This window comes from Ursus arctos, unplaced genomic scaffold, assembly GCF_023065955.2.
Source record: "Ursus arctos isolate Adak ecotype North America unplaced genomic scaffold, UrsArc2.0 scaffold_81, whole genome shotgun sequence".
Lineage (NCBI taxonomy): Eukaryota > Metazoa > Chordata > Mammalia > Carnivora > Ursidae > Ursus > Ursus arctos.
The window spans coordinates 6,580-29,914 of record NW_026623102.1 but is presented as its reverse complement, the minus strand read 5'-3'; the positions used below and the strand labels follow the sequence as shown (position 1 = coordinate 29,914).

General features: G+C 61.4%; 1 long non-coding RNA gene across 1 annotated transcript; it reads left to right on the top strand.

The window, feature by feature from the left end:
- The first annotated feature begins 402 nt into the window (after positions 1 to 402).
- On the top strand, positions 403 to 18,012 carry LOC130543195 (uncharacterized). The gene is made up of 3 exons (XR_008958355.1): positions 403 to 511; positions 16,375 to 16,539; positions 17,595 to 18,012. It is a non-coding gene; the product is annotated as an uncharacterized LOC130543195 (long non-coding RNA).
- Positions 18,013 to 23,335: the final 5,323 nt, after the last annotated feature.

Genomic DNA, 23,335 nt, shown 5'->3' with positions numbered 1-23,335 from the left:
AAGGAAGGGAAGAATGAATGAGGAGCTTCACAGAAGGGGGAATGAATCACAAAAGACTATGGACTCTGGGAAACAAACTGAGGGCTTCAGAGGGGGAGGGTGGTGGTTGATTGGGATAGGCCACTGATGGGTATTAAGGAGGGCACGTATTGCACGGAGCCCTGGGTGTTAGCCGTAAACAAGGAATCATGGAACACTCCATCAAAAACTAATGATGTGGTGTATGGTGACTCACATAACATAATTAAAAAATTAAAAAAAAAGAAATTGCTGGAGGGTCATCTCTACGGAAAGGCTTTTTACACAGAAACTGTTCTGCCTAAGGAAGAGTAACTAAACATGATGTGATTTGGGCTGTATTATTCTGTAAATAATTTTAAAACTCCCTGTCCTAGGGATACGATATGTTATTGCACGCAGAGGCCTGAGAAAGCTGCAATGAAAGCTTGAGATCTCAGAGCACATTCGTGTTCCATGGATACGTCACTGAACGGTTTGCACAGGTAGGCAGGTAAGTGGAGAGAAATATGACAGAAGGGGAGAGAAGGTGTGAACCATTCATTAGGTAGCCTTCTCCCCTTCTCAGGAAAGCCTTGGGCCAGTGTCATTTTGGAAGAAGAGGGGGAATCCTGGAGCTTTGCAGCAGACAGGGGAGTTCCAGGTCTGGGTAGAGGTGACAGGGATCCCAGAGGAGAGCTGAGTGCATTCTGCAGCAGGGTGTGGGCAGGGCAAGCTCCAGGGGTGGCTGTGAGTCTCCCGTGTGACCGTTGTGACAGGTGAGGGCTGCGAGCAGGTTCCTGGCCGAGGACAGGTGAGGCACAGGTGGAGAGCTGGCCGAGCCCCTTCTTCAGGGCCACCGGCCTCACCAAACACACACAGCCTCATCGTCTGTCCCTGTCACTCCAATTCAGACTGTCAGAGTCGCCAGGCCGAGATGTTTGGTGGTGCTTCTTTCCTTGCATGCGTGCGAAGTTTCAAACCTGAGGTGACGGACGTGATGGGTCCTCAGAACATCTGTTACTCTTTTATTTCCTGCTCTACTTCCGATCGGTGAAGTGAATCGGACCTGCTAGTGGAAGGAGCTATCTGTGCGTTTTTATTTCCTAGTTTAATTAAACAATGGGAAAAGAGTCTTCTGAAATAGTAAAGGAATCCTTTCTGGGTGTTCATGTTTTTCTCTTCTGCGAGCCACATTCCGATATTAGAAATTATTTGTTAAAGTGAAACAGCCTCAGAGCTGTCACAGGGTTTGGTGGCCTTTGTGAGAGGGAGAAAGGGAGAAGGAGTGTAGGTTCTTTAGGAGGTTGGGGAGTGCCACATTGTGCTCCCAAAGGAAATGGAGCCTCCAGTCAGCCTTCCCGGGGCAGGGGTGGCGGGGGGGGGTGCTGCTTACCTGGAGGCCCATCCTGGGCTCTGGAAGCTTGACCTGGTGAGTCACTGGTGACTTGGGCTGGGGAATCGATGAAGAAAATAGAATGAATGCTGGGGGTTGCCTGTATCCTTTGGACTCAGACAACTCCATGTAGCAAAGGAACTCTTCACCCCTGAGGCGTGTCGGGATCCCTGAGGGTGTGGGGTTTGCTTCAGGGGCTGAGGTTCTGTCTTCATCCTTATCTGGACCGGAGCCATGTTGTCTGGCTATGGAGATCCAGACCCTTAGGTGACCATGTCATCATCATCATTATCATTATTAGTATTAGTATTTTAACAAAGCAATAGAGACATTGACTTTGAGATAAAAATACTGCAAGGAACAACACAAGGTCAAATATATACGTGATGATTGAACTTGTGGTGTCTCTCACTGGTGTGGGTCTTGTAGGGCTGCCCAAATGAGGAAGATCAAGGAATTCTATGTGGATAGAAGTGTGCTGTGCACAGGGAGTGTTTTATTCCATCAGTTGACCTCTCTCTGAAGGGAAAATAGCGTGGTGTCTGGAGCTTGGTTTCTGATTGGAAGGACTGGGAGGCCAGTGAATGGAAAGAGCGGTGTTCATGTTGACATGGTGCTCGGTGCCCAGTGAGCGAAGGTCGGAAGCTTGGACTCAGAAGCGTTGGTGTTCGGGGAGGATGTTGTCTGAGTTTGCAGCACATCGAGTCACTTGGCTGGTCTGCCTGATCGGGCCAGTTTCTGCCTTTCTAAGGGCAGCTTGAAAGTGCAACCCTAGGGCATTTGCAGAGTGGTCTGCATGGAACCCCTGTGTGGGCCAGTGTGGATACAACCCAGGGAATTCCAGAGCTACCGATGAGCACGTTTGTGAGGCTGGAGTTTGCTTCTCCGTGACAAGGATTGAGCCGGAGTGCAAAGAAGTCTCTGGGTCTTAGGACTCACCGAGCGGGTCCCAGGCTGGCAGGGTGGTCGGATCAGATGTCTGTTTCCCAGGACCTTGGCCAGAGGGAGATTTGGACCCTGGGACGCGTCTCTGCTCAGCTTTCTCGGGTGAGCACCTCCGGCAAGGGGAGGAAGCGTGTGTGCTCACCTGTCATCGAGGAAGGTGTCTGGTTTCAGGTTTCGTGTGCAGGTGGATTCCTCACGCGGCTCCCTTTCCTGATGGTGTTTGGGGTGCAGGAGGTGGGTGGACCCCTTGTCCCGGGCATCCGGGCTGTGCAGGAGCCCTGGGGCACCTTTTCCCCTAGGGATTTGGAGCACGACACAGGGCGGGGGTCGGTGGTGAAGCCATCGGTTGGTGCCTCAGTTTCTTCCCTGCCGAGATGGAGTGGAGACTCTAAGTGCTATGGAAATAGAAAGCAGGAGACGGGGCTGGGGGTGCTGAAGGGGAGGTGGGGGTGGTGTTCGCTATTCATATAGGGGCCAGGTGGTACTTCACTAGGAGGGTGATACTTGAGTCAAGATCTAAAGAAGGTGAGTGAGATCACATCGAGAGCATTGTAAACTGAAGGGAAAGCATGTGCAAAGGCCCCAGGCAGGAGTATACCAGGTGTGCGCAGGAGCAGCAAGAAGGCCCCGTGGCCACGGCAGACAGCTTAGGACATGACCTCAGGGAGGTGACAGAGTGTAACAGAAAGTCATTGCAGGCCCGTGACCCCATGGGACCCTGTCTCACTGGGCCATCCTGGCTTCAGGGTTGAGAACAGATGACAGAGGGTTGAAGATGGGCAAGGGAGGTCAATGATGACGCTTTTCCAGGAACTCAGGCAAGAGATGGGCTCCAGTGTGGACCAGACAGGTGGCCTCGGAAGGAGCGGTTAGTCCTATGGTGGGTACGTCTTGAAGACGGAGCTCACCGGATTTGCCGACGGCTTAGATATCGGGGATGGGAGAAAGGAGGACCTGGGGTAACTCCCAGCTGTTGCGGGCTGTCCCGAGCGAGGGAAGGAGAAGGTTTCTGGGGGTAGGAGGTAGTCCGTGTGCCGCATGCTGAGGAAGGTGCCTCTCCCGGTGGATCTGCTGAGGTTTGTGTCCGGGAGAACCTTTCACGTGTCCTCCCTCAGCAACGTTCAAGTACAAGTATCCCCCATTTTTTAAAAGTTCATGGGAAGACACTTGGCTTTTTGAAAAGATCTCCGTTATTACCTGGTTTCACTAATGGGAAGAAACCGGAAGAGGATTTTCCTCTTATGAAAAAAGTCGAACAGCGAGCATCTGTTTTGGGGAGGAGCACGACAGAGGCAGCGTGCAGCCTAACCACCGCTTCCTGGGAACCGCTGTCTGCGTCCAGCCACCGGCACTTTGAATTGTGTCTGTGAGCGTCTGCTGTGCTTTATCTCCATTTATTTTCAGCATCCGTTAGGAGTTGTGTCCCGAGGCCTAGGAAAAGCCAAAGAGAAGTCATTTTTGGAGTCTGAGCGTGCTCACTCATTTTTCCATATAAATTAATGGTCATTCCTTCTTTACACCATTTCTGCTGTGAAACGTTTCCTAGGAGCACTGTACTTTCAAAGAGCAGGGGAACCTGTACCCCATCCTGCCGGGTTAGCTTTAGTCACCATGCTGCACAGAACATTCCATGACTATCGGATTTTTTCACTCAGACACTGCATCTTTGACCACCTTCACCCGCCCCCCCCCCCCCCGTTCCCCGCATCGGGCAGCCACCCATCTCTTCTCCCTGTCTGTGCATTCAGTATTTGTTTATTCCACGTGGAATGATCATGAGAGCATCTGGTATTTGTCTTTCTGTGTCTGAGTTACTTAGTAGAAGGCTCCCAAGGTCTATGTTTCTATGTGTGTTTATTGGGAATAATGCTGCAGTGACCATGGGAGTCCATCTGTCTTTTTGGGGTACTGTTTTTGTGCTCTCCAAATCAATACTCAGTAGAGCCATTACTGGGTCGTGTGGTAGTTGTATTTATTTTTCAGGAACCTCCATACCGTTTGTCACAGTGACCGCACCATTTCCATTCCCACCAACAGTGCACAGGTTCCCATTGTCTGCACACCCCCGACCACACCGGGTGTCTCTCTCTGGGACGATGCCGTTGCAACACATGTGAGATGATAGCCGATTGTGGTTTTGACTTATGTCTCCTTGAGGATGATTAGTGATGTTGAAAAACTTATTCTGTCTATATTGGCCACGTGTATACGATCACTGGAAGGAAATATGCACAAAATCTCCGCGAATTAAAAGATTTTCTTTATTCATTTGACAGAGATAGAGACAACGCGCGAGAGACACAACACAAGCAGGTGGAATGGGAGAGGAAGTAGCAGAGTTCCAGAAGAGGAGCCTGGGGGGCTCGATCCCAGAACGCCATCTTGATTCGATGCCTAACGGGGCCGTTCGGGGGCCCCTGGGGCGCCCCCGCCGGTCCCCAGGGCGGCGGGGGTGTCACGTGACCTCCCCCCGAACCGGAAGTGGCCCCTGGGGGGGTCACGTGACCCCCGCCGGACCGGAAGTGCCCAGCCGGCCGCCATCTTGGATCCCGGGGGCGGCCATCTTGGCGCGGGGGCGGTTCCCGAGCCGATTCGGGGCCTAACGAGCCCGTTCGGGGGCCCCTGGGGCGCCCCCGCCGGTCCCCAGGGCGCCGGGGGGGTCACTTGACCACCCCCGAAACGGAAGTGGCCCCTGGGGGGGTCACGTGACCCCCGCCGGACCGGAAGTGCCCCGCCGGCCGCCATCTTGGATCCCGGGGGCGGCCATCTTGGCGCGGGGGCGGTTCCCGAGCCGATTCGGGGCCTAACGAGCCCGTTCCGGAGGCCCTGGGGCGCCCCCGCCGGTCCCTAGGGCGGCGGGGGGGTCACGTGACCTCCCCCCGAACCGGAAGTGGCCCCTGGGGGGGTCACGTGACCCCCGCCGGACCGGAAGTGCCCCGCCGGCCGCCATCTTGGATCCCGGGGGCGGCCATCTTGGCGCGGGGGCGGTTCCGGAGCCGATTCGGGGCCTAACGAGCCCGTTCGGGAGGCCCTGGGGCGCCCCCGCCTGTCCCCAGGGCGGCGGGGGGGTCACGTGACGTCCCCCCGAACCGGAAGTGGCCCCTGGGGGGGTCACGTGACCCCCGCCGGACCGGAAGTGCCCCGCCGGCCGCCATCTTGGATCCCGGGGGCGGCCATCTTGGCGCGGGGGTGGTTCCCGAGCCGATTCGGGGCCTAACGAGCCCGTTCGGGGGCCCCTGGGGCGCCCCTGCCGGTCCCCAGGGCGGCGGGGGGGTCACGTGACCTCCCCCGAACCGGAAGTGGCCCCTGGGGGGGTCACGTGACCCCCGCCGGACCGGAAGTGCCCCGCCGGCCGCCATCTTGGATCCCGGGGGCGGCCATCTTGGCGCGGGGGTGGTTCCCGAGCTGATTCGGGGCCTAACGAGCCCGTTCGGGGGCCCCTGGGGCGCCCCCGCCGGTCCCCATGGCGGCGGGGGGGTCACTTGACCACCCCCGAACCGGAAGTGGCCCCTGGGGGGGTCACGTGACCCCCGCCGGACCGGAAGTGCCCCGCCGGCCGCCATCTTGGATCCCGGGGGCGGCCATGTTGGCGCGGGGGCGGTTCCCGAGCCGATTCGGGGCCTAACGAGCCCGTTCGAGAGGCCCTGGGGCGCCCCCGCCGGTCCCCAGGGCGGCGGGGGGTCACGTGACCTCCCCCGAACCGGAAGTGGCCCCTGGGGGGGTCACGTGACCCCCGCCGGACCGGAAGTGCCCCGCCGGCCGCCATCTTGGATCCCGGGGGCGGACATCTTGGCGCGGGGGCGGTTCCCGAGCCGATTCGGGGCCTAACGAGCCCGTTCGGGAGGCCCTGGGGCGCCCCCGCCGGTCCCCAGAGCGGCGGGGGGGTCACGTGATCTCCCCCCGAACCGGAAGTGGCCCCTGTGGGGGTCACGTGACCCCCGCCGGACCGGAAGTGCCCCGCCGGCCGCCATCATGGATCCCGGGGGCGGCCATCTTGGCGCGGGGGCGGTTCCCGAGCCGATTCGGGGCCTAACGAGCCCGTTCGGGGGCCCCTGGGGCGCCCCCGCCGGTCTCCAGGGCGACGGGGTTGTCACGTGACCTACCCCCGAACCGGAAGGGGCCCCTGGGGGGGTCACGTGACCCCCGCCGGACCGGAAGTGCCCCGCCGGCCGCCATCTTGGATCCCGGGGGCGGCCATCTTGGCGCGGGGGCGGTTCCCGAGCCGATTCGGTGCCTAACGAGCCCGTTCGGGAGGCCCTGGGGCGCCCCCGCCGGTCCCCACGGCGGCGGGTGGTCACGTGACCTACCCCCGAACCGGAAGGGGCCCCTGGGGGGGTCACGTGACCCCCGCTGGACCGGAAGTGCCCCGCCGGCCGCCATCTTGGATCCCGGGGGCGGCCATCTTGGCGCGGGGGCGGTTCCCGAGCCGATTCGGTGCCTAACGAGCCCGTTCGGGAGGCCCTGGGGCGCCCCCGCCGGTCCCCACGGCGGCGGGGGGGTCACGTGACCTCCCCCCGAACCGGAAGTGGCCCCTGGGGGGGTCACGTGACCCCCGCCGGACCGGAAGTGCCCCTCCGGCCGCCATCTTGGATCCCGGGGGCGGCCATCTTGGCGCGGGGGCGGTTCCCGAGCCGATTCGGGGCCTAACGAGCCCGTTCGGGAGGCCCTGGGGCGCCACCGCCGGTCCCCAGGGCGGCGGGGGGGTCACGTGACCTCCCCCCGAACCGGAAGTGGCCCCTGGGGGGGTCACGTGACCCCCGCCGGACCGGAAGTGCCCCTCCGGCCGCCATCTTGGATCCCGGGGGCGGCCATCTTGGCGCGGGGGTGGTTCCCGAGCCGATTCGGGGCCTAACGAGCCCGTTCGGGGGCCCCTGGGGCGCCCCCGCCGGTCCCCAGGGCGGCGGGGGGGTCACGTGACCTCCCCCGAACCGGAAGTGGCCCCTGGGGGGGTCACGTGACCCCCGCCGGACCGGAAGTGCCCCGCCGGCCGCCATCTTGGATCCCGGGGGCGGCCATCCTGACGCGGGGGCGGTTCCCGAGCCAATTCGGGGCCTAACGAGCCCGTTCGGGAGGCCCTGGGGCGCCCCCGCCGGTCCCCAGGGCGGCGGGGGGGTCACGTGACCTTCCCCCGAACCGGAAGTGGCCCCTGGGGGGGTCACGTGACCCCCGCCGGACCGGAAGTGCCCCGCCGGCCGCCATCTTGGATCCCGGGGGCGGCCATCTTGGCGCGGGGGCGGTTCCCGAGCCGATTCGGGGCCTAACGAGCCCGTTCGGGAGGCCCTGGGGCGCCCCCCGCCGGTCCCCAGGGCGGCGGGGGGGTCACGTGACCTCCCCCCGAACCGGTAGTGGCCCCTGGGGGGGTCACGTGACCCCCGCCGGACCGGAAGTGCCCCGCCGGCCGCCATCTTGGATCCCGGGGGCGGCCATCTTGGCGCGGGGGCGGTTCCCGAGCCGATTCGGGGCCTAACGAGCCCGTTCGGGAGGCCCTGGGGCGCCCCCGCCTGTCCCCAGGGCGGCGGGGGGGTCACGTGACCTCCCCCCGAACCGGTAGTGGCCCCTGGGGGGGTCACGTGACCCCCGCCGGACCGGAAGTGCCCCGCCGGCCGCCATCTTGGATCCCGGGGGCGGCCATCTTGGCGCGGGGGCGGTTCCCGAGCCGATTCGGGGCCTAACGAGCCCGTTCCGGAGGCCCTGGGGCTCCCCCGCCGGTCCCTAGGGCGGCTGGGGGGTCACGTGACCTCCCCCCGAACCGGAAGTGGCCCTGGGGGGGTCACGTGACCCCTGCCGGACCGGAAGTGCCCCGCCGGCCGCCATCTTGGATCCCGGGGGCGGCCATCTTGGCGCGGGGGCGGTTCCCGAGCCGATTCGGGGCCTAACGAGCCCGTTCCGGAGGCCCTGGGGCTCCCCCGCCGGTCCCTAGGGCGGCGGGGGGGTCACGTGACCTCCCCCCGAACCGGAAGTGGCCCCTGGGGGGGTCACGTGACCCCCGCCGGACCGGAAGTGCCCCGCCGGCCGCCATCTTGGATCCCGGGGGCGGCCATCTTGGCGCGGGGGCGGTTCCCGAGCCGATTCGGGGCCTAACGAGCCCGTTCGGGGGCCCCTGGGGCGCCCCCGCCGGTCCCCAGGGCGCCGGGGGGGTCACTTGACCACCCCCGAAACGGAAGTGGCCCCTGGGGGGGTCACGTGACCCCCGCCGGACCGGAAGTGCCCCGCCGGCCGCCATCTTGGATCCCGGGGGCGGCCATCTTGGCGCGGGGGCGGTTCCCGAGCCGATTCGGGGCCTAACGAGCCCGTTCCGGAGGCCCTGGGGCGCCCCCGCCGGTCCCTAGGGCGCCGGGGGGGTCACGTGACCTCCCCCCGAACCGGAAGTGGCCCCTGGGGGGGTCACGTGACCCCCGCCGGACCGGAAGTGCCCCGCCGGCCGCCATCTTGGATCCCGGGGGCGGCCATCTTGGCGCGGGGGCGGTTCCCGAGCCGATTCGGGGCCTAACGAGCCCGTTCGGGAGGCCCTGGGGCGCCCCCGCCGGTCCCCAGGGCGGCGGGGGGGTCACGTGACCTCCCCCCGAACCGGAAGTGGTCCCTGGGGGGGTCACGTGACCCCCGCCGGACCGGAAGTGCCCCGCCGGCCGCCATCTTGGATCCCGGGGGCGGCCATCTTGGCGTGGGGGCGGTTCCCGAGGCGATTCGGGGCCTAACGAGCCCGTTCGGGGGCCCCTGGGGCGCCCCCGCCGGTCCCCAGGGCGACGGGGTTGTCACGTGACCTCCTCCCAAACCGGAAGGGGCCCCTGGGGGGGTCACGTGACCCCCGCCGGACCGGAAGTGCCCCGCCGGCCGCCATCTTGGATCCCGGGGGCGGCCATCTTGGCGCGGGGGCGGTTCCCGAGCCGATTCGGGGCCTAACGAGCCCGTTCGGGAGGCCCTGGGGCGCCCCCGCCGGTCCCCAGGGCGGCGGGGGGGTCACGTGACCTCCCCCAGAACCGGAAGGGGCCCCTGGGGGGGTCACGTGACCCCCGCCGGACCGGAAGTGCCCCGCCGGCCGCCATCTTGGATCCCGGGGGCGGCCATCTTGGCGCGGGGGCGGTTCCCGAGCCGATTCGGGGCCTAACGAGCCCGTTCGGGAGGCCCTGGGGCGCCCCCGCCGGTCCCCAGGGCGGCGGGGGGTCACGTGACCTCCCCCGAACCGGAAGGGGCCCCTGGGGGGGTCACGTGACCCCCGCCGGACCGGAAGTGCCCCGCCGGCCGCCATCTTGGATCCCGGGGGCGGCCATCTTGGCGCGGGGGGCGGTTCCCGAGCCGATTCGGGGCCTAACGAGCCCGTTCGGGAGGCCCTGGGGCGCCCCCGCCGGTCCCCAGAGCAGCGGGGGGGTCACGTGACCTCCCCCCGAACCGGAAGTGGCCCCTGGGGGGGTCACGTGACCCCCGCCGGACCGGAAGTGCCCCGCCGGCCGCCATCTTGGATCCCGGGGGCGGCCATCTTGGCGCGGGGGCGGTTCCCGAGCCGATTCGGGGCCTAACGAGCCCGTTCGGGAGGCCCTGGGGCGCCCCCGCCGGTCCCCAGGGCGGCGGGGGGGTCACGTGACCTCCCCCCGAACCGGAAGTGGCCCCTGGGGGGGTCACGTGACCCCCGCCGGACCGGAAGTGCCCCGCCGGCCGCCATCTTGGATCCCGGGGGCGGCCATCTTGGCGCGGGGGCGGTTCCCGAGCCGATTCGGGGCCTAACGAGCCCGTTCCGGAGGCCCTGGGGCGCCCCCCGCCGGTCCCCAGGGCGGCGGGGGGGTCACGTGACCCCCGCCGGACCGGAAGTGCCCCGCCGGCCGCCATCTTGGATCCCGGGGGCGGCCATCTTGGCGCGGGGGCAGTTCCCGAGCCGATTCGGGGCCTAACGAGCCCGTTCGGGGGCCCCTGGGGCGCCCCCGCCGGTCCCCAGGGCGACGGGGTTGTCACGTGACCTCCCCCCGAACCGGAAGGGGCCCCTGGGGGGGTCACGTGACCCCCGCCGGACCGGAAGTGCCCCGCCGGCCGCCATCTTCGATCCCGGGGGCGGCCATCTTGGCGCGGGTCCGGTTCCCGAGCCGATTCGGGGCCTAACGAGCCCGTTCGGGGGCCCCTGGGGCGCCCCCCGCCGGTCACCAGGGCGACGGGGTTGTCACGTGACCTCCCCCCGAACCGGAAGGGGCCCCTGGGGGGGTCACGTGACCCCCGCCGGACCGGAAGTGCCCCGCCGGCCGCCATCTTGGATCCCGGGGGCGGCCATCTTGGCGCGGGGGGCGGTTCCCGAGCCGATTCGGGGCCTAACGAGCCCGTTCGGGGGCCCCTGGGGCGCCCCCGCCGGTCACCAGGGCGACGGGGTTGTCACGTGACCTCCCCCCGAACCGGAAGGGGCCCCTGGGGGGGTCACGTGACCCCCGCCGGACCGGAAGTGCCCCGCCGGCCGCCATCTTGGATCCCGGGGGCGGCCATCTTGGCGCGGGGGCGGTTTCCGAGCCGATTCGGGGCCTAACGAGCCCGTTCGGGGGCCCCTGGGGCGCCCCCGCCGGTCCCCATGGCGGCGGGGGGGTCACTTGACCACCCCCGAACCGGAAGTGGCCCCTGGGGGGGTCACGTGACCCCCGCCGGACCGGAAGTGCCCCGCCGGCCGCCATCTTGGATCCCGGGGGCGGCCATCTTGGCGCGGGGGCGGTTCCCGAGCCGATTCGGGGCCTAACGAGCCCGTTCGGGAGGCCCTGGGGCGCCCCCGCCGGTCCCCAGGGCGGCGGGGGGGTCACGTGACCTCCCCCCGAACCGGAGGTGGCCCCTGGGGGGGTCACGTGACCCCCGCCGGACCGGAAGTGCCCCGCCGGCCGCCATCTTGGATCCCGGGGGCGGCCATCTTGGCGCGGGGGCGGTTCCCGAGCCGATTCGGGGCCTAACGAGCCCGTTCGGGGGCCCCTGGGGCGCCCCCGCCGGTCCCCAGGGCGGCGGGGGGGTCACGTGACCTCCCCCGAACCGGAAGTGGCCCCTGGGGGGGTCACGTGACCCCCGCCGGACCGGAAGTGCCCCGCCGGCCGCCATCTTGGATCCCGGGGGCGGCCATCTTGGCGCGGGGGCGGTTCCCGAGCCGATTCGGGGCCTAACGAGCCCGTTCGGGGGCCCCTGGGGCGCCCCCGCCGGTCCCCAGGGCGGCGGGGGGTCACGTGACCTCCCCCGAACCGGAAGTGGCCCCTGGGGGGGTCACGTGACCCCCGCCGGACCGGAAGTGCCCCGCCGGCCGCCATCTTGGATCCCGGGGGCGGCCATGTTGGCGCGGGGGCGGTTCCCGAGCCGATTCGGGGCCTAACGAGCCCGTTCGGGGGCCCCTGGGGCGCCCCCGCCGGTCCCCAGGGCGGCGGGGGGGTCACGTGACCTCCCCCGAACCGGAAGTGGCCCCTGGGGGGGTCACGTGACCCCCGCCGGACCGGAAGTGCCCCGCCGGCCGCCATCTTGGATCCCGGGGGCGGCCATCTTGGCGCGGGGGCGGTTCCCGAGCCGATTCGGGGCCTAACGAGCCCGTTCCGGAGGCCCCTGGGGCGCCCCCGCCGGTCCCCAGGGCGGCGGGGGGGTCACGTGACCTCCCCCCGAACCGGAAGTGGCCCCTGGGGGGGTCACGTGACCCCCGCCGGACCGGAAGTGCCCCGCCGGCCGCCATCTTGGATCCCGGGGGCGGCCATCTTGGCGCGGGGGGCGGTTCCTGAGCCGATTCGGGGCCTAACGAGCCCGTTCGGGGGCCCCTGGGGCGCCCCCGCCGGTCCCCAGGGCGCCGGGGGGGTCACTTGACCACCCCCGAAACGGAAGTGGCCCCTGGGGGGGTCACGTGACCCCCGCCGGACCGGAAGTGCCCCGCCGGCCGCCATCTTGGATCCCGGGGGCGGCCATCTTGGCGCGGGGGGCGGTTCCCGAGCCGATTCGGGGCCTAACGAGCCCGTTCGGGGGCCCCTGGGGCGCCCCCGCCGGTCCCCAGGGCCGCGGGGGGGTCAAGTGACCTCCCCCGAAACGGAAGTGGCCCCTGGGGGGGTCACGTGACCCCCGCCGGACCGGAAGTGCCCCGCCGGCCGCCATCTTGGATCCCGGGGGCGGCCATCTTGGCGCGGGGGCGGTTCCCGAGCCGATTCGGGGCCTAACGAGCCCGTTCGGGAGGCCCTGGGGCGCCCCCGCCAGTCCACAGGGCGGCGGGGGGGTCACGTGACCTTCCCCCGAACCGGAAGTGGCCCCTGGGGGGGTCACGTGACCCCCGCCGGACCGGAAGTGCCCCGCCGGCCGCCATCTTGGATCCCGGGGGCGGCCATCTTGGCGCGGGGGCGGTTCCCGAGCCGATTCGGGGCCTAACGAGCCCGTTCGGGAGGCCCTGGGGCGCCCCCGCCGGTCCACAGGGCGGCGGGGGGGTCACGTGACCTTCCCCCGAACCGGAAGTGGCCCCTGGGGGGGTCACGTGACCCCCGCCGGACCGGAAGTGCCCCGCCGGCCGCCATCTTGGATCCCGGGGGCGGCCATCTTGGCGCGGGGGTCGGTTCCCGAGCCGATTCGGGGCCTAACGAGCCCGTTCGGGAGGCCCTGGGGCGCCCCCGCCGGTCCCCAGTGCGGCGGGGGTGTCATGTGACGTCCCCCCGAATCGGAAGTGGCCCCTGGGGGGGTCACGTGACCCCCGCCGGACCGGAAGTGCCCCGCCGGCCGCCATCTTGGATCCCGGGGGCGGCCATCTTGGCGCGGGGGCGGTTCCCGAGCCGATTCGGGGCCTAACGAGCCCGTTCGGGAGGCCCTGGGGCGCCCCCCGCCGGTCCCCAGAGCAGCGGGGGGGTCACGTGACCTCCCCCCGAACCGGAAGTGGCCCCTGGGGGGGTCACGTGACCCCCGCCGGACCGGAAGTGCCCCGCCGGCCGCCATCTTGGATCCCGGGGGCGGCCATCTTGGCGTGGGGCCGGTTCCCGAGCCGATTCGGGGCCTAACGAGCCCGTTCGGGAGGCCCTGGGGCGCCCCCGCCGGTCCCCAGGGCGGCGGGGGGGTCACGTGACCTCCCCCGAACCGGAAGTGGCCCCTGGGGGGGTCACGTGACCCCCGCCGGACCGGAAGTGCCCCGCCGGCCGCCATCTTCGATCCCGGGGGCGGCCATCTTGGCGCGGGGGCGGTTCCCGAGCCGATTCGGGGCCTAACGAGCCCGTTCGGGAGGCCCTGGGGCGCCCCCGCCGGTCCCCAGGGCGGCGGGGTTGTCACGTGACCTCCCCCCGAACCGGAAGGGGCCCCTGGGGGGGTCACGTGACCCCCGCCGGACCGGAAGTGCCCCGCCGGCCGCCATCTTCGATCCCGGGGGCGGCCATCTTGGCGCGGGGGCGGTTCCCGAGCCGATTCGGGGCCTAACGAGCCCGTTCGTGGGCCCCTGGGGCGCCCCCCGCCGGTCCCCAGGGCGACGGGGTTGTCACGTGACCTCCCCCCGAACCGGAAGGGGCCCCTGGGGGGGTCACGTGACCCCCGCCGGACCGGAAGTGCCCCGCCGGCCGCCATCTTGGATCCCGGGGGCGGCCATCTTGGCGCGGGGGCGGTTCCCGAGCCGATTCGGGGCCTAACGAGCCCGTTCGGGGGCCCCTGGGGCGCCCCCGCCGGTCCCCAGGGCGGCGGGGGGGTCACGTGACCTCCCCCGAACCGGAAGGGGCCCCTGGGGGGGTCACGTGACCCCCGCCGGACCGGAAGTGCCCCGCCGGCCGCCATCTTGGATCCCGGGGGCGGCCATCTTGGCGCGGGGGCGGTTCCCGAGCCGATTCGGGGCCTAACGAGCCCGTTCGGGGGCCCCTGGGGCGCCCCCCGCCGGTCCCCAGGGCGGCGGGGGGGTTACGTGACCTCCCCCGAACCGGAAGTGGCCCCTGGGGGGGTCACGTGACCCCCGCCGGACCGGAAGTGCCCCGCCGGCCGCCATCTTGGATCCCGGGGGCGGCCATCTTGGCGCGGGGGCGGTTCCCGAGCCGATTCGGGGCCTAACGAGCCTGTTCGGGAGGCCCTGGGGCGCCCCCCGCCGGTCCCCAGGGCGGCGGGGGGGTCACGTGACCTCCCCCCGAACCGGAAGTGGCCCCTGGGGGGGTCACGTGACCCCCGCCGGACCGGAAGTGCCCCGCCGGCCGCCATCTTGGATCCCGGGGGCGGCCATCTTGGCGCGGGGGCGGTTCCCGAGCCGATTCGGGGCCTAACGAGCCCGTTCGGGGTGCCCCCACGGCTTCCGTGACCCCCGCTAGATGCATAATTGTCCAATAATGAGATCAGCCTGCTTAGGAGAATGTGAAGAAAGAGATCTAGTCAGTTCTGCATTAGCGAGTAAGTTGATTCAGGTTTCCAGAGAATTGTTGCAAATTTTAATCCCCTGTAATTTATACTCTATATTACTGAGAAACGTGCTACCTGTGTCAGGTCATGTGTTGCCACATTGCGGATTCTTTTTTCCACATTCGTTTGGAATCAACCTCCGCATTTACTGGCAGATATTCCATAGATGATGTTGAAGAGAGTCCTTTCAGCTAGTTGTGTCAGTTATTTGAAATACACTTCCACTTATATACCTACCTTCAAAGGGGTAGAAATTATCTGCCCTGACCTAGGAGATCAATACATGGCTTAAATGTTTCATGGATATCTAGCTGAATTTTCCATTTTATTTTTGGGATCCAGAGAATCACTTTCTGCAGGTGAGAATAGCACAAGCCTAACCTGTTCCTATACGTACAGAAGTGCACATGTGCATGCATAATACTAACATAGAACCTTAATTGAAGAGAGGTGAGGCTGGGGGGGGGGCTGGTGGCTCCATTGGTTAAGGGGCTGACTCCTGATTTTGGCTCAGGTCATGATCTCAGGTCATGGGATCACCCCATCTAGGGCTCTGTGCTCAGCGGGGAGTCTGCTGGAGATTTCTGTCTCTGTCTCCCTCTGCCCCTCCTCTTTCTCTCTCTCCCTTAAATAAATAAATCTTAAAAATAAAAAAGAAAAGGAATAAAGCCAAAGTGTGCATGTGCATGAATGTGTGTTGTGTGTGTGTGTGTGTGTGTGTGTGTGTGTGTGTGTGTCTTCTAGGGCTTTCCTAATGTAGAATCCTCCTATCTTCCACACTTGAGAGATATTTCTTAAATACCCAGCAATTCCCTGTAATAAGGGCCAACATGTTTTGTGTGCCTACTGTGTACCAGGCCAATGCTGAACGAGTTACAAGGATTACCTCATTTAAGAAAGTCATCTTGTGAGGTTGGTACAGTTCTTATTCCCAGATGTCAGATGAAAAGGCTCAAGCCTAGAGCTAGAACTTGCTTTCCAGAGTGACACTACTAACAAGTGCTGGAAGTGGAATGGCGATGCGGGCAGGAGGCTTCCAAAGCATACACTGCTGATCTGTTACCACATCCCGGGTCCCTGCAGCCTCTCAACGTGTGGAATTCAATAAATGATAAAGACGATGCTGAATCACAGGAATCCTTTCACCCTTAACTTTTGGTGGAAAATTCCAAGACATGAAGACTAGCTAGCAAACAAGTTCTCAGCATCAGAAAGAGGAAACAGAGGAAAAGGGCAAAAATAAATGTACAGTTTCGTTCACAGTTGTGATTTTAAGGGAAAAATAATGAAAGAAAATTCAGCATGTAATCTTACGTGTGATATTAGAAAGTAAAGATGACTGGCATTACTAACTAGAAAGTCATGTCATTAGTCAGAAGGACTTACCCTATTCTATTGTCTTTACCTTGTTAAAGGGTGGAAAAGGTCCCTAATAGAATAAACAGATTATACTACAAAAAGCAAACATACAAGGATGGCTGAAAATAAAATGACTAATTTTCATCTCTCAAAAAAAAAACCCCACAAAACAGAACAAATATATAACCCTGCCCCCAATGTTCATTCGCCAGAGCACTCTCTTCTTTGTGAAGATTGTGTCTCCCAGGCAGCTGTCCTGACTTGGGTTTGAATAAAACTCTCTTTCTTTCTCTCTAAGATGTTTTAAAAGGTTCATTCATTTAGTGTCGACAATAACACTATGTTTTCTTTTTAAGTGAAAAATAAATGTTCCTGGTTCACAACTGCGACAGCACTGGAGGATGGCTGTTCCTTCTGGCCCCTTCCCTGTAGAACCAAGCATGTGTATATAGATTCCAGCACAAATGGGCTCATCCTAGAAGGATGCTTTGAAGGTCTGAGAAGCACTATCCACTCCATGGGTGAGACAAGAAGGCAAAGCTATTCCCACTTGGAACATTCCTTCTGGGGCTTAAAATTGCCTTGGAAATGCATGAAAGCATTGCGTTTCCTAAAACCCAAGGCTGGAACAGTCTGAGAGCAGCTGACCTTGCCAGGAACCAGGCACACCCCTGCAAGGAGGGTTGGTGCAGAAGGGAAGGGACAGGGCTCTGAGGGTGGTCTGCAGCTAGAGGGGTCCGTGGAAGGGGCCGTGGTGTGTGTGTGTGTGTGTGTGTGTGTGTGTGTGTGTGTTTGGGGCCCTGCCCACGATCCCACTCACGCCTGCGCAGGGCACTGTACCAAGGAGGTGCCTCCTTGACCCCCTGCGCTCCCAGAGTTGTGAGTCAGTGGGGCGGGTTGCCCGGCATTCAAGGGGCTGGAAGCACCACACTCCCCAACCAACCGTGTGGGGGAGGAGCTACGTCTCTATGGGCGGACCCAGAGCAGCCGAGGACGCAGACCGGGGAGCCAGAGAAGGGGAGCTCTGAGAGAGTCAACCTGTGGAGTTCCTGGCTGAGGGAGTGCGTGCTGTGTGTCGGGGTGGGGGTCTGGGAGTAGGGGGCACCCCGGGTGGGAGGTGAGGTTCTGGAAGGGCGTGTGGAGAGAGTTCCTCATGGAGACTCAGGTGAGTTTTTTTTCCCTTGCAAGTCTCTTCTGCCCAGTCTCCGTCAACTGGCCTTATGCCCCAGACCCAGGAACTCCAGGGCGCCCGCTCAGCAGAGCTTTTGTGGGATGGGTTGCAGACATTCCAGGGTTTCCCGTGTTCCCCAGGAAGAGCGAGAGTAAGGACCGCACAGTCCCCAACTTCAGTGGGGTGCCCCCTGTCCCCTGACACAGTGCAGGTAACGGACCTTGAGCAGTACCCCGAGTTCAGCAGGGTGTTCCCTGTTCCCTCAGGCACAGGTGTGGTGGTAAGAAGCCCCAGAACCGTTTGGGGGCTTCAGTATTGTGTGCCCTGTCTCCCGGGGACCGTGGGAATGGGCTGTGAAGATAATTACTACTTAAAGAAACAAGTCTGTGTTTCCCCTTCTCCCAGAAACGGCAGCAGCTGTGCAGGCTTTAGGTCCGAGGAGCTGCCTTCTCCCCAGCTGACAGCACTTCTCTGGCTCCACGAGACCCAAGGTTTTAAACGTCTGCATCTGAGTCAGTGAGGCCTCTTGCCACAGGACGCCAGCATTCAGAGAAAGCTGCAGGTCCGTTTGGGGAAATGGCATCTCCACGTCAGGACTGGAGGTAAAACCTCTCATTAACCCACCATCTCCTGGGCTTTGCTCTTTGCTCTAGTTGAGCCATGAAGTAAAACTGAAGTAGTACTTGTCAGCGTTCTGGATTTGCTGAAAGAGGTACTTAGTTTCTGAGCAGGGAGAACGTTGCAGGGCATCCCATTTTCCCTGTTCCTTTATTGCTTATGAATGGATTTTGAACAGCTGTTTCCTAGAAACACTCTTTTATTAGAAAGGGAAGGTGAGATTTACTCTTTGTGTATTTTTAAGATATACTTTATTCCTCATCTCACAGTGTTTATTCTGTTGGGCCTAAGATGTGGTTGAGAAGCCACCATTTAGAGTTAGGTGGCTTTTTTGTCGTCAGATACAGATTTGGATGATGCCTTGTCATATATCAAAGGTGATGTTTCATCACTGATTCGTCTTTTCATCCAAAGAGTTACAATGAGGGTCGAGGGAAAATTCAACATTATTCAAAGCAGCCTTTTCCTGTTTAAAAGTTGAGCTTGACTATCTAGCTTTACTAGATGTATCATCTCGGTATTTTGAAGGGCCATATTCTCTCTGTCGTTTCTTTGGTGGTGGAGTCAGAAGGAGAGTCTCTGGGAATTCCTCTGGATAGAGGCATGCCGGTGGCTTCAGGGGGCTTGGTGTCGGGAGCCCTGGGCGGAGTTCTGGAACTGCTTGCCCGATGCTGGGTGAGTCAGGTTATCCCACAGAGTTTCTGTTTCCTCCTTATGAGATTGCTGGAAGGTGACATAAGTCAAGCAGAGAAAGGCAATGATCATACAGTTTCACTCATTTATGGAACATAAGAAATAGCAGGGAGATCAGTAGGAGAAGGAAGGGAAGAATGAATGAGGAGCTTCACAGAAGGGGGAATGAATCACAAAAGACTATGGACTCTGGGAAACAAACTGAGGGCTTCAGAGGGGGAGGGTGGTGGTTGATTGGGATAGGCCACTGATGGGTATTAAGGAGGGCACGTATTGCACGGAGCCCTGGGTGTTAGCCGTAAACAAGGAATCATGGAACACTCCATCAAAAACTAATGATGTGGTGTATGGTGACTCACATAACATAATTAAAAAATTAAAAAAAAAGAAATTGCTGGAGGGTCATCTCTACGGAAAGGCTTTTTACACAGAAACTGTTCTGCCTAAGGAAGAGTAACTAAACATGATGTGATTTGGGCTGTATTATTCTGTAAATAATTTTAAAACTCCCTGTCCTAGGGATACGATATGTTATTGCACGCAGAGGCCTGAGAAAGCTGCAATGAAAGCTTGAGATCTCAGAGCACATTCGTGTTCCATGGATACGTCACTGAACGGTTTGCACAGGTAGGCAGGTAAGTGGAGAGAAATATGACAGAAGGGGAGAGAAGGTGTGAACCATTCATTAGGTAGCCTTCTCCCCTTCTCAGGAAAGCCTTGGGCCAGTGTCATTTTGGAAGAAGAGGGGGAATCCTGGAGCTTTGCAGCAGACAGGGGAGTTCCAGGTCTGGGTAGAGGTGACAGGGATCCCAGAGGAGAGCTGAGTGCATTCTGCAGCAGGGTGTGGGCAGGGCAAGCTCCAGGGGTGGCTGTGAGTCTCCCGTGTGACCGTTGTGACAGGTGAGGGCTGCGAGCAGGTTCCTGGCCGAGGACAGGTGAGGCACAGGTGGAGAGCTGGCCGAGCCCCTTCTTCAGGGCCACCGGCCTCACCAAACACACACAGCCTCATCGTCTGTCCCTGTCACTCCAATTCAGACTGTCAGAGTCGCCAGGCCGAGATGTTTGGTGGTGCTTCTTTCCTTGCATGCGTGCGAAGTTTCAAACCTGAGGTGACGGACGTGATGGGTCCTCAGAACATCTGTTACTCTTTTATTTCCTGCTCTACTTCCGATCGGTGAAGTGAATCGGACCTGCTAGTGGAAGGAGCTATCTGTGCGTTTTTATTTCCTAGTTTAATTAAACAATGGGAAAAGAGTCTTCTGAAATAGTAAAGGAATCCTTTCTGGGTGTTCATGTTTTTCTCTTCTGCGAGCCACATTCCGATATTAGAAATTATTTGTTAAAGTGAAACAGCCTCAGAGCTGTCACAGGGTTTGGTGGCCTTTGTGAGAGGGAGAAAGGGAGAAGGAGTGTAGGTTCTTTAGGAGGTTGGGGAGTGCCACATTGTGCTCCCAAAGGAAATGGAGCCTCCAGTCAGCCTTCCCGGGGCAGGGGTGGCGGGGGGGGGGTGCTGCTTACCTGGAGGCCCATCCTGGGCTCTGGAAGCTTGACCTGGTGAGTCACTGGTGACTTGGGCTGGGGAATCGATGAAGAAAATAGAATGAATGCTGGGGGTTGCCTGTATCCTTTGGACTCAGACAACTCCATGTAGCAAAGGAACTCTTCACCCCTGAGGCGTGTCGGGATCCCTGAGGGTGTGGGGTTTGCTTCAGGGGCTGAGGTTCTGTCTTCATCCTTATCTGGACCGGAGCCATGTTGTCTGGCTATGGAGATCCAGACCCTTAGGTGACCATGTCATCATCATCATTATCATTATTAGTATTAGTATTTTAACAAAGCAATAGAGACATTGACTTTGAGATAAAAATACTGCAAGGAACAACACAAGGTCAAATATATACGTGATGATTGAACTTGTGGTGTCTCTCACTGGTGTGGGTCTTGTAGGGCTGCCCAAATGAGGAAGATCAAGGAATTCTATGTGGATAGAAGTGTGCTGTGCACAGGGAGTGTTTTATTCCATCAGTTGACCTCTCTCTGAAGGGAAAATAGCGTGGTGTCTGGAGCTTGGTTTCTGATCGGAAGGACTGGGAGGCCAGTGAATGGAAAGAGCGGTGTTCATGTTGACATGGTGCTCGGTGCCCAGTGAGCGAAGGTCGGAAGCTTGGACTCAGAAGCGTTGGTGTTCGGGGAGGATGTTGTCTGAGTTTGCAGCACATCGAGTCACTTGGCTGGTCTGCCTGATCGGGCCAGTTTCTGCCTTTCTAAGGGCAGCTTGAAAGTGCAACCCTAGGGCATTTGCAGAGTGGTCTGCATGGAACCCCTGTGTGGGCCAGTGTGGATACAACCCAGGGAATTCCAGAGCTACCGATGAGCACGTTTGTGAGGCTGGAGTTTGCTTCTCCGTGACAAGGATTGAGCCGGAGTGCAAAGAAGTCTCTGGGTCTTAGGACTCACCGAGCGGGTCCCAGGCTGGCAGGGTGGTCGGATCAGATGTCTGTTTCCCAGGACCTTGGCCAGAGGGAGATTTGGACCCTGGGACGCGTCTCTGCTCAGCTTTCTCGGGTGAGCACCTCCGGCAAGGGGAGGAAGCGTGTGTGCTCACCTGTCATCGAGGAAGGTGTCTGGTTTCAGGTTTCGTGTGCAGGTGGATTCCTCACGCGGCTCCCTTTCCTGATGGTGTTTGGGGTGCAGGAGGTGGGTGGACCCCTTGTCCCGGGCATCCGGGCTGTGCAGGAGCCCTGGGGCACCTTTTCCCCTAGGGATTTGGAGCACGACACAGGGCGGGGGTCGGTGGTGAAGCCATCGGTTGGTGCCTCAGTTTCTTCCCTGCCGAGATGGAGTGGAGACTCTAAGTGCTATGGAAATAGAAAGCAGGAGACGGGGCTGGGGGTGCTGAAGGGGAGGTGGGGGTGGTGTTCGCTATTCATATAGGGGCCAGGTGGTACTTCACTAGGAGGGTGATACTTGAGTCAAGATCTAAAGAAGGTGAGTGAGATCACATCGAGAGCATTGTAAACTGAAGGGAAAGCATGTGCAAAGGCCCCAGGCAGGAGTATACCAGGTGTGCGCAGGAGCAGCAAGAAGGCCCCGTGGCCACGGCAGACAGCTTAGGACATGACCTCAGGGAGGTGACAGAGTGTAACAGAAAGTCATTGCAGGCCCGTGACCCCATGGGACCCTGTCTCACTGGGCCATCCTGGCTTCAGGGTTGAGAACAGATGACAGAGGGTTGAAGATGGGCAAGGGAGGTCAATGATGACGCTTTTCCAGGAACTCAGGCAAGAGATGGGCTCCAGTGTGGACCAGACAGGTGGCCTCGGAAGGAGCGGTTAGTCCTATGGTGGGTACGTCTTGAAGACGGAGCTCACCGGATTTGCCGACGGCTTAGATATCGGGGATGGGAGAAAGGAGGACCTGGGGTAACTCCCAGCTGTTGCGGGCTGTCCCGAGCGAGGGAAGGAGAAGGTTTCTGGGGGTAGGAGGTAGTCCGTGTGCCGCATGCTGAGGAAGGTGCCTCTCCCGGTGGATCTGCTGAGGTTTGTGTCCGGGAGAACCTTTCACGTGTCCTCCCTCAGCAACGTTCAAGTACAAGTATCCCCCATTTTTTAAAAGTTCATGGGAAGACACTTGGCTTTTTGAAAAGATCTCCGTTATTACCTGGTTTCACTAATGGGAAGAAACCGGAAGAGGATTTTCCTCTTATGAAAAAAGTCGAACAGCGAGCATCTGTTTTGGGGAGGAGCACGACAGAGGCAGCGTGCAGCCTAACCACCGCTTCCTGGGAACCGCTGTCTGCGTCCAGCCACCGGCACTTTGAATTGTGTCTGTGAGCGTCTGCTCTGCTTTATCTCCATTTATTTTCAGCATCCGTTAGGAGTTGTGTCCCGAGGCCTAGGAAAAGCCAAAGAGAAGTCATTTTTGGAGTCTGAGCGTGCTCACTCATTTTTCCATATAAATTAATGGTCATTCCTTCTTTACACCATTTCTGCTGTGAAACGTTTCCTAGGAGCACTGTACTTTCAAAGAGCAGGGGAACCTGTACCCCATCCTGCCGGGTTAGCTTTAGTCACCACGCTGCACAGAACATTCCATGACTATCGGATTTTCTCACTCAGACACTGCATCTTTGACCACCTTCACCCGCCCCCCCCCCGTTCCCCGCATCGGGCAGCCACCCATCTCTTCTCCCTGTCTGTGCATTCAGTATTTGTTTATTCCACGTGGAATGATCATGAGAGCATCTGGTATTTGTCTTTCTGTGTCTGAGTTACTTAGTAGAAGGCTCCCAAGGTCTATGTTTCTATGTGTGTTTATTGGGAATAATGCTGCAGTGACCATGGGAGTCCATCTGTCTTTTTGGGGTACTGTTTTTGTGCTCTCCAAATCAATACTCAGTAGAGCCATTACTGGGTCGTGTGGTAGTTGTATTTATTTTTCAGGAACCTCCATACCGTTTGTCACAGTGACCACACCATTTCCATTCCCACCAACAGTGCACAGGTTCCCATTGTCTGCACACCCCCGACCACACCGGGTGTCTCTCTCTGGGACGATGCCGTTGCAACACATGTGAGATGATAGCCGATTGTGGTTTTGACTTATGTCTCCTTGAGGATGATTAGTGATGTTGAAAAACTTTTTCTGTCTATATTGGCCACGTGTATACGATCACTGGAAGGAAATATGCACAAAATCTCCGCGAATTAAAAGATTTTCTTTATTCATTTGACAGAGATAGAGACAACGCGCGAGAGACACAACACAAGCAGGTGGAATGGGAGAGGAAGTAGCAGAGTTCCAGAAGAGGAGCCTGGGGGGCTCGATCCCAGAAC